Source organism: Macadamia integrifolia, chromosome 5, assembly GCF_013358625.1.
Source record: "Macadamia integrifolia cultivar HAES 741 chromosome 5, SCU_Mint_v3, whole genome shotgun sequence".
Taxonomy (NCBI): domain Eukaryota; kingdom Viridiplantae; phylum Streptophyta; class Magnoliopsida; order Proteales; family Proteaceae; genus Macadamia; species Macadamia integrifolia.
The window spans coordinates 28,592,800-28,604,332 of NC_056561.1; the positions used below are offsets into that span (position 1 = coordinate 28,592,800).

General features: G+C 42.6%; 1 protein-coding gene across 3 annotated transcripts in view; it reads left to right on the forward strand.

Annotated features, from left to right (window-relative positions):
- Positions 1-10,879, forward strand: part of LOC122078225 (50S ribosomal protein L7/L12-like) — a 21,167-nt gene extending 10,288 nt beyond the window's left edge. For 2 of the 3 annotated variants that reach the window (XR_006140011.1, XM_042644115.1), the window contains one exon: positions 7,251-7,591. The gene's annotated coding sequence lies outside the window, so the exon portion shown is untranslated. Of the gene's footprint in view, positions 1-7,250; positions 7,592-10,586 lie in introns of those variants that run through there. The other variant, XM_042644117.1, reaches the window with a different exon arrangement.
- The last annotated feature ends 654 nt before the right edge of the window (positions 10,880-11,533 follow it).

Sequence of the window (11,533 nt, forward strand, 5' to 3'; positions counted from 1 at the left end):
GGGCGGAAGTAGAGGTTGAATAGAGCAGTGTATATTGGTCTTCACCCAAATGGGTAGAAGAGTCATTGTTTGGGTTTAAATGTATTGGTCCTACCTTTTAAATGAAAGATCAGTTTCATGTTTCTTCAACTTGATTCAATCCGGTGTTTGGGCACTACATTTTGTCCATAATGCTAGTATTCAGCTTCATACTCCTAGCTTGAGAAGCTAGATTATGGGTTATACTAATTATAGTTCTGTCCGTTTTTCTTGATACACACATTATTTAGAGACTTGAAATAAGAGTGCAATCGCACCCTCTCCACCTTCATGCCTGAAAGCGGTACTTCAATCTTCAACTTCTCAATTGAAGCCGACAAGACGAAAGCCTTAGATGGTGGCCCCTGGTATGTTGGCAAAAAGCCCATCTTATTGCGTCAATGGGACGAGATCACCTCCTTCAACAGAACCGAGTCATCCTCCATTCCTCTATGGGTTGTTCTTCCCAATTTACCTCTACACTTCTGGTGTGCCAAGGGCCTAAGCCTCATAGGTTCCATTATTAGAAAGCCCCTCTACTCCGACATGTGCATGAAACTCATGGGCAGAATTGAAGTTAAGGCTGAGCGGATTCTTTTGTCCTTAGTCACTATTATTGATGGAGAGGTTTCTCCTTTGAACTGGCGGTAGTATGAATGGGTTCCCCCACTCTGTACCTCATGAAAATGCTTCGGCCACTCCACTGTCCTTTGTGAGAAGAATCAATATGCTCTTATCGAAGTGACTGATCTTCCTGAAGCCCCCATCGGTAGAAACAGATTGCCTTCTATAGCTGGTCGTGACATTAGAAGACGCAAACGTGGTCATGGTCGCTGGAATTGTAGCCTCTTGGTGGTGCCTTCCTCCTTTGATCCTTCTACTGAAGCTATCAGACCTAGATCCATCGGTCCTCAAGAAGACGCTTTATCCGTTGGTTACAATAGGTTCTCACTGCTATCTTGTACTGATTCTGAACATGAGGCTGCGACCCTATCGCATCAATCCTTGGCTCCTACTTCCCCTCGTACTGCTACCGGTATGCTTTCCTCGGACATTCTGTATTGCCTTGACATCCAAGTCGGCTGCTTTTCCTCAGGTTCAGGCCAGGCTGGCACATGGCACCTCTCTGATTCGACCTCCTCTGGTATCTTCTCTGGCTTGCTACTCCCTCCCCTTGCTTCCTCTCCCTTTTGCAAAAAAAACTTAACCTCTAATCCCACTTTATCCTTCTCAACCCTGAACCGCCCCATCCTTAGCCATCCTCAATCTAACCTCACCCATCTAGTTTTGCCTAACCACTCCCTTCCTCTTTTGTCTAACCAAACCATCCTGGCTCACTTTCCCACCTCTTCTGATATCCAATTGACTCACCGACCTTTTTCGGATATCCCACTACACCCGAACGCCCAACCTCCTTCCCATCTTTACCTTCCCACTTTCCCAACCCATCTTCCCGCTTCGACCCCCCTCCTAACCCAGCTACTCCATCCACCTCCCTTAACCCTTCTTCTTCACCCACTTACCTAGCTGAGACTTCTCTGTTACCTAGTCTTGCCATCACCATTTCTTCCCCCCACCCATCACCTACCGTATCTTTAGTAGCTCCCTTAATCGACTCCTCCACCCCTTCTATTCCCTCGGCTGCCCCTGCAGTCACCTTCATCGTCGCTTCTTTGGCTACCCCTGCAGCCACCTTCTCTAGTTCCTACATCTACGGTTCTCCTTCGGCTGTCCCTATAGTCGACAGGGCCTTAGAAGGCCCCATTGTCGTTCTGGTCTACGCAAGCCCCACCCGTGCCTTATTTGATGCCTCCAGTCACTTACACATTGCAGGGCCCTTCTAGCCCCAACTCTGATTGTTGTTCTAGCTTCAATCTTGATGGCCCTTCTAGTCCAAACCTCCCATCTGATACCTTGATCACCAACACCTCCTCTTTCGACACCTTGGAAGGCTTTTCTCCATCTCTTAGGTCCACGCATGCCCCTCCTGCATCCCCATATGCTACCAGCCTCTCTCTGTGAAGCCCCCTGGCCCCTCCAACATTGACAAAAGTATTCAAGGCCTCCCTCCAGAACAACTCAACATCAACCGTGCCTTAGAAGGCGCCTCCTTGTGCCTTAAGTCCACATAGGCCCCTCCTGCGTCCATCCCGTACTCCACTGCTAGCGGATCACCCATCTATGACTCCACCTCCCCTGCTTCTTCTGAAGATGCCCCTGTTATTACCCATTGCCTTTCCTCTAATTTGTCCAAAAAAAAAAGGAAGAATAGATAAGAAGAATGTTGTTATCCTTGCAATCAGATTCTCCTCCAGATCCAAACCTTTCCTGGCCATCCCTGCTTCCCAGTCGCCTATTATTGAGTACCTCAATAGACCCCCTCCTAGATCTAGTCCCTCTCTCAAGAAGCCTTCCCCTTGTTCCCTAGAGCCCTCGTCGCCTCTCCCCCCCCCCCTTCCTCTAGTGATCCCTTGGACTATCTGGAATGTTCGAGGTTTTAAATCCTCGTCTAAACAATTTGAAATTCGTTCTCATATTCATTCTTCTCGCACCAATCTCTGTTGCCTCCTTGAAACCAGAGTTCTTGTGGCAAATGTCACTGCATTGTCTCTCTTCCTCTCCAATTATTCCCCCAGCCCAAATGGTAGGATTTGGATCCTTTGGAATCCATCATCCCTCCACATCTCTACTCTCTCCTCTTCCTCCCAAGCCATTCACCTCTCCATCTCCCTCCCTTCTAGTTCCCTTATCTGCTTCCTCTCTGCCATCTATGCTCGCAACCTCGACCTCAATAAACATTCTCTTTGGTTTGATCTACGGTCCTTCGCCCCCTCCACTGGCTCCAACCCCTGGGAGTTACTGGAGACTTCAATGTCATTCATTTTAGTCATGAGAAGCATCAGGGAAACCCCATCAAATCCCAAGCTATTGATTCCTTCAATGATTGTGTCGATGACCTAAGCCTGAATGACCTTAGATTGTTTGGTGTCAAATGTCTTGGCATAACAGAAGAACTAGTTCTCATAGTGTCCTGCAAACTTGACAGAGCCCTTATTAACGAGGCTTGGCTTGACTCCTATCCTTCTTCCCATGTCTGCTTTTACCTCCTTGGGATATTTATCATAGCCCTATCTCCATCCACATTTCGCCCTTTTATTCTTCAGTCCCAAGCCCTTTAAGTTCTTCGATATGTGGACTCTCCACGAAGACTTCCTCCCTATTGTTAGTGAAGCTTGGTGCATCCCAATGCAAAATGTTTATTCCCCTCTCATCACTTTTACCAAAAAGCTCAAGAATGTCAAAGTGGCTCTTAAGCTTTGGAATTCTTCAACCTTTAGCAACATCACCTCCCGTGTCTCCTCTTGCCACGATAAGCTCCATTCCATCCAATTCAGAATTTAGTCTAACCTCCTCAACCTTGGCCTTGCTAAGGAAAAAAGGTCATTGCTTCTGAATTATCCTCGCTCTTGGCTCAAGAGGAAAGTTTTCTCTGCCAGAAAGCTCAAATTAAATGGCTTGACCTTGGTGACTCCATTACTGCCTACTTCCACCAGTCCCTCAAAGATAGAACCAATGTAATTCCAATCCCAAGCTCATCTCCTCGAATGGATCTAAGCTTCTTAACCCCGAGGACATCAAATCTGAAGTTATTTTCTACTTCAAGGACCTCTTCCTTCCATCTTCCCCCTCCTCCCCACCCCCACCCCCACCCCATCTCCTCAATAAATTTGTGTCGGATGGTCTCCTTCTTGGCCTCCATTCCATCCCCTTTGAGGGTTAAATCCTCTAAGCTATTCTCTCCCACACTACCAACAAAGCCCCTGGCCCTGATGGCTTTAGCATGGGCTTCTTCTCCTCCTCCTGTTGAGACATCATTTGTCTTGATCTCATCTAGGCTATTAGAAGCTTCTTCTTTAATACCAGCCAAGTCAGTGGTATTAATCATACATTCCTATGTCTTATTTCAAAGGAGGGGGTTGACTCTATGAATGACTTCAGACCCATCTCCCTTTGTAATCTTCTCTACAAGTTCATCGCCAAAATCCTGGCCTATCGCATTCATGACTCTCTCATAAGTCCCAATCAATCTGCATTCATTATTGGGAGAAGCATTGCGGATAACATCATCCTCTGTCATGAGATAGTTAGAGGTTTTGATCGGAATCCCATTCTTCTATTGCTCTTCTCAAAATTGACATTTATAAGGTTTTTATTTCCATTAGCTAGGACTTCATCTCAAAAGTCCTGCTTTCTTTGTTCATTGGATACACTCCTATATAGCCTCCCTTCACTTCTCTATCATAGTCAATGGTAGCCCAGCTAGCTATTTCCTGTCTACCAAGGGTATCAAACAAGGCTGCCTTCTCTTCCCCCCCCCCCTTTCTCTTTTCTTTGGCCCTTAAGGTCCTTTCCATATCCATCCAATCTGCTACTGATCAGCACCTCATCTCCCTATTGCTAAATGCAAATCTCTCATGCTCTCCCATCTTGATTTGCGGATGATATTATGATTTTCTCAAAGGATGACCCCCTCTCCATCTCCTCTATCATGTCCTCTCTCCATTTATTTGAAAGTATTTATGGTCTTCGTATCAATCTCTCAAGTCTAGCCTCTTTCTCTCAGGTATCACTGATGCCGCTTAAGCCCACCTCCTTAGGCTCATTAGATTCTCCATTGGTACCCTATCGGTCAAATTCTTGGGCGTTCCTCTGATTTCTTCTAGGCTCTCTACCCATCATTGCTCCCCAATGTTGGATCTCTTGAGAAAGTGGCTCCAGCTCTGGAAAGGCAAGCTCCTTTCCTTTGTTGGTCACCTTACTCTCATTAGATTGGTTCTCCAGTCCATGTACCTTTAATAATCAGGCATTTATATCCTCTTTGCTCCTATCATCAAGTCAATTGAAGGTCTTTTCTGCTCCTTCCTCTGGAAAGGTACTGACTCCTCTAAATTCTTTCATCCTCTTAGCTGGGGAAAAATTTTTCTCCCATGTTTGAAGGAGGCCTTGGCTTAAGAAGAATTAAAGAGGTCAACATTGTTGGTATTCTCAAGCTCAAATGGAAAATTGCCTCCAAGAATAATAGTATTTGGGTCAATTGGATTCTCTTCTCTCCTTTCAAGCATATTCTCTTTGGACTGTCCCAATCCCCTCTGATGCCTCTTGGATCTAGAGGACAATCCTCTGCTTCCGGCCCACTACTCTCAAGGCCATTTCCTTCTCCATTATAAATGATTGGACTACCTCTCTCTGAATGGACCCCTGGCACCCCTTGATATCCTCTCCTCATTAGTTACCTCCATAACCATCTACTCTTCAGGGCTTGACAAATCCGCCTTTGTTGCCTCCATCATTTCTCCCAATGGTTAGTAATCTCCCACCTCTCCCCCCCCCTCGGGCCTCTCCCATCCTAGCCGCTATGGAAGAGAAGATAAATGTATTGGTTGCCCTCCTCTAATGGGACATTCTCCTCTGCCTTCACTTGGTCCTTCGTCAAATCCTCCAGTCCTGTGGCCCCCTGGCGTTGTAAAAACGCAACCCTAAAAGTGATGCCGAAGGTAATGGAAAAATAAGAACAAACAATGCACACAGATTTACGAGGTTCGGCAAAATTTCGTACATCCTCAATGAGATGAGACTCTGCTTCACTATCAATGGAGAATAAGGTTACAACGCTCGTCCTCACACCTCTCAGAATTTCTTACAGAGAAAGTAAACCTCACTACAAATATATAGCGAAAAACCCTAATATCGAAAGTACAAAACTACCCTCAAATAAGAGGGGGGCTTCACTTCTATCAGGGGGGCTTGCACCAATACTTCCTAGGTTAAACTGTGATGGAATACAAGACATCGTACATCAACAGGCGTAATACCATCTGGTTAAAGGGCCATACTCTTCGTCACAACTTTATAGCTTGGTGTACATTGCCTCCCTATGAGTCCTTCCTCATTTATCGTCATATCCAAGTCCCCCCTCCTGTTGCCTTTGTCTTAACAGCATTGAGGATACTAATCATCTAGTCTTTTCGTGTCCTCTTTCCTCCTCTTTTTGGAAGAGAGTCCTCTCTAGATGTTGGCCATCCAGAAGACATATTCTCCCATTTGATAAGGAATGGATCTGGGTCGATATGACTTTTGCCGGATCCTCCATATGAGACATTGTTGGAAAGCTTTCTTTCTATGCAACCATCTCCCAAATCTGGATGGAGCGTAATATCTGTAGATGGTCCTCCAATTTTCGCTCTGAGGACAATATTTGGAAAGCCATCTCCTTCGATGTTAGCTCTAAGATTAGTTTATGTGGGTTTACTCATTCGGTCAGGTGTGTTTTTTGGCTAGGTTCTTCCTCACAAGGCACGTTGTATTATTATTATTTTTTTTTATTTAATTCAAATTTGATATTTTAGCCCCAAAAAATAGTTATCAGAATTAAGAGTAATTTCTAGTTTTGGTACTCGAAACTCCTCATACTCTATTTCATCATTCATCAGTAATAGAAACTTACTTTTTCACTTATGACCCTGTATGTACCTTTCACCACAGTTATAAACCAAGCTCTTCTCTTCAATTCTATAGGTGAGCCTATTAATTTGAATTTATGTGGACAATGGTGCTAAAGGAGGCTTGACTGTCTAGACAAAAGGAGTGGGAAACAACCCCGAACCAGTGAAATTTTTCAAAGAAGGAGGCTTCCAAAATCTTCTTAAATCCATATGCTTTTGCCTTTGCAAACAAGCTACTAACAGTTCTCTCTTTAACTCATGTTTTAGACTAGAAACAAATATTATGATCAAAAAAGGTTCTAATAAACTAGTAATACGATTTGTAACGTTTCAAATTGACCTTGATAATCAGAAATCATGAGATGCTAATCATCTGGAGTTTTATGATTGTTAAAGAATTTTTGTGCCTAAAGAACCAGCCTGATGGATCACTGCCATCAAATCTTGGAACATCCAATCGCATAGGGTTGAATTGTTGGTCGTGAATACTATGTTAAGGTTGAGGGTTTGAATGATCTTGAGAGCTCTAGTTACCATCGTTGAGTTGATGTCTATGGGAATGGGAATGATTTAGAACCCATGAATTGCTATAACATAGCATTTAGTTCTGCATATTGAAAATCAATTGAGTTCTTCAAATCTCTCAAAAACAGGGTCTCTTACAACTAAGATTGTAGCTCATTTTCTTCCGAATAAGCTACTAACAAATTCTCATGGATGCTATAATAGGTGTACATGCTTATCTCCTTGCTTTCATTGGTGGATGTCTCTTTGGAAACAAAAAATCCACCCCAAATTAAGTTGTTCTTTTGGAGTCTGGCTCTTGAGGGGATTCCTACAAAAGACTTCCTACATAAATGGGTGGACCTAGATCCGGTCTGTAATCTATGTCTCTGTAATCAGGAGAACATTCAGCATGTTTTCCTCAACTACGAATTTTCAAGAAGAATTTGGGCGATGGGATCTTTGGGCTTGCGTATTGATTTGCATTTTTCATCTTCTTCAAACTTAATAATGTATTTTTTCCACTTTTATAAGATGAGGTTGGATGAGCTGAACCACTTTATCAATATTTTCATTATTACATGTTATATCATTTGGTTGCATAAAAATATGGTAACCTTTGGTTCTTTGAAGCCTAATCCTCATTTCATTATGAATCAGGTTCAATTTTGGCTTAACAATGGAACTCGTATGAGGCCACTATGGATCCAAATTGTAGTTGACTCACAGCATAATTCTAAACCAATGTCTTCTCCTACCCAAATTACTGATACTCCCTTCTTTACTAAAATTGTTCTAGTTGTCTCCGTTGTGCCCTCTAAGAATCAAAATATTTCAAGATGGGTAGCTACTATTTTTTCCCAAAAGAGATGCTTATTTATGTTTGCTACTTATATGATAACAAGAGAGGATATTGAAGTGGTAGTGCAGGGAATTCTCCATGGGTTAGAAGTCGCGATCAAGCAAGGGTGGGATTTACAGGAAATTTGGTGTGTTGTGCAGGGCATCGATAAACTTATGAATCCTAACAATTTTTTGATGTGGCCATGGACCACTTTTTCTCTACGTAGAGAATTACATGATTTTTTGTTCAGACCTAACTTTTTTGTAAAATATGTAAATAACTACTCCATTAGCATTGTGATACCCTACTTTCAAAACCCAGTTTATTTACCCTATTCGTTTGGTTTGGTTGTACAGGATCTGAACCTGAACGAGTTGAGACAGGTACCCTATAGAACATGATGGCAAGGGTGACTCTAAACTCGGGTTGGCCAGACGAGTCTAAACTAGTGCCTAGTGAAGTCTACTTGTCCAAGCCGTGCACTTGAATGTAATCATATACCGAGAGTGAAATACATGTCGGGAGCCGAGTCCTGTCGAAATCCCAATTAATTGGTTAAGTTTTGGTCTACTGGTGGGTGGTCATAAGTGGGTCGGACCCACCGGTGTAACCTACCAATCTGGTCATTAGATATTTTGACCTAGGTATAAATAGCAGTTATTACCCTTCCTTTCCCTCATTTAATGTTTTACAAGGTGGGTGAGAAGAGTAAAGAAGAGAGCGAAAGAAAGGAAGAAAAAAGGGAAGAAGAAGAAGAAGAAATGCTCCCTGTGCGTCGCCGAGGTTAGATCTTCCCATTTCAATGCCGGAAAAGTGATCCTTGTCTTGAGATCTACGATTTGAGGTGAATGAAGGCTATATTTCTTAAAACCCTAAGAAACCCTAAGTGAAACCCTTTGATTTGGGTAGAAATCCTTTAGATCTTGTTAATCCCACTTGAGAAAATGAATCTAAGATTTAATAGAAGACCTACATGTTGATTTTGAAGGTTTAGGTGAAGAAATTTCAAGATTTGAAGAGCATTTGATGATTTCTTGAGTTGAAGAAGAGATTGGGAGCTTTGAAGGTGTTCTTGAGCAAAGAGGTATGATCGGTGCTTAAAACTTTGAATCAACCCTAGATCTAAGTTAGAATCACAATATGGGACCTTAGATATGTGTAAAATGCGATCAAATCGACCGCTTGTGGTTTCCCTAAGACGGGATGAAGAATGGAAGTGAAGAGTAGAATCCCAGTTCTCATTGGTGGATCCCTTAGAAAGTGATGGACCCACAAATCCGGAGCCCACCTATCTTGGTTGGGTTTCTGGCCCAACCGGCTAGCAAGATCGATGGATGACCTAGCCTGTCGATCCTGGTAGTGCCCCTAGATCGAGCGATGGACAAGACCGGTGGGTGACCTAACTCACCGGTCCTGGCAGAGCCCCTAGCCCAACTGGCGAGCACCTGGTCCCCCAGTTGACCTGCCAGTGAGGCCTATCGGACTCCGATGGGTCCGAATTTGTCGGGCAATCTTCTTTCACTATTTTATACATATATTGAATATCATACTTCATTGATTTTGACCCCAAAGTGGTGAAATGATAAACTTACTAGCTTATGATAGGTTCTACTAGGAACTCGCGTCTTCTAGCGCCAGATCTCCCTCGTACAGGGCGTGACCTATTGTACATAACAAGTAAGTGGGGAGAGGACGTTGACTTTATTTTCAAAGTGTTTCTACATGATTCCATTATTATTGTAGATTAGTCATGTCATCATTTTATTACTGTGTGGAGACTAGCCATTCACAAATGCCATTTGAATGCATTGTCTTTTGCATTATAAAACTCGTTTATGATTTGTTATACTGTACTTTAATTATTAAATGCTTAATTATTGCTATGGATTATGAGACGGACGATTTCAATTACTGAATATGATGCATTGCTAGATTAGATGCCATAGTCAGCTTGAAAACGAATGCATTGGTGGCCTGTGGAATGGGACGTAGTGGTACTATGCAGTCATACTATCTCATATAGTAGCATGCGGTTAGGAATAACATCTCCCTATGCTACGACCCTTCCTAGTAGGGGTTTAGGTGTTGGGTATATCATTGGGGGGAAGCCCGAGGTTGTGTACCAATGGTGGATATTAAAAGTACGCCTAGCTGATCACTAAGACAGTCAGCAACTTTGGTGATATAATCAGAGGACCAATCATACTGCTTTTACTTTAATACAGGACAAGGCCCAATTTACTTTAATGCAAGGTAAGGCCCAATTTACTTTAATGCAGAGCAATACCCAATTTACTTTAATGTCGCTGAGGAACAGCAATTTACTTTAATGTCACTAAGAAATAGTAATTTACTTTTCTAGTACCCATGGCTGGCCTTTTTCGACAACCCTATGGGTGTATAGCGGGATGGGGTTCGTGACTCGTACCCGGGGCATACACACTGTGGTTGTGAGTAGCACATAATCTATGACTTAGAAATGTTGCTTAGGTGATTTAGGATAATAAAATAGACTTGCATGCATATAGGTTCATTCGTGTTGCGAATGCTTGTTTGGTCTTTCTTTTCACTTAGTGGGCTAGTGAGCTCATCCCTCATGCATAGACTTGCATGCATATAGGTTCATTTGTGTTGTGAATGCTTGTTTGGTCTTTCTTTTTACTTAGTGGGCTAGTGAGCTCATCCCTCATGCACACCATTTTTAAATGATCTTGCAGGTTTTCCGACTGAGGAGTTAGAGCAGAGACCCACTGTAGAATTTTCAACTGAAGACTGATGGGTCCTTGAAGATCTTGGCCACGGTGCTGAGTGCCCATGTGAGAGTTGTGTTGCAGGACAGTAACAATGATACTCAACCTAAGATTCTTTTTTATTCTTTGTTATATTACTCCTTTTGTGCTCTGGATATTTAAATTGTATTTCTTGTGTATATATCACGCCTACATGCCCACATGTAAACATACTATTTTACATAATTTGGGTATCAAGAGTATTGGAGTATTTACAGGTATATACATATAAGACTTCCGTTGAATTATAGATTTTTCTTTCTTTAGTTGAGTGTATATTGTGTTGTGGTTACTGCATCAGATGATTCTGGCAGGTTTTGGGTTAATATGAGTTAACTCGGTCACCGGTCCGGTTATGTGAGAACGGGGTGTGACAAGCATAGTTAGGAATGTTACCGACAAGACTTTGACCACAAAGTCCTTCATTCAGAATCATACCATTTTGACCAAGTTTGTAGATAATTTTGATTTTCATTAGAATAAAAAAAAAAATTGAGTTCTTCAATTCACTGACTTCACTTCTTGATATTGAGAAGTTTGGAATGTCTAAAGATGCCAAATTGCATTTCATGGATGTCAGACGATGGGTTGGAGAAGGAGTTTTTTTGTGCTGGCAGCTGCAACTCCCAACAGTAGGTATGGTGGGGTGAGGGTGTTGTGGATGGTGGGGATTGGGAGTGGGATAAGGGTAGTTGTAGGGGTGCGGGTGGGGGTGAGGGAGTTGTAGATGCAGGGATGGGGTAGGGTTAAATGATGGTGGTGAAGAGTTGTAGAGGGTGGGGATGGGAAGAAGAATAGTAAGGATATAAGGGTAAAATTGAAATATATATATATATATATATATTGATTAACTTGAGTAATATTATTGTGGTTTA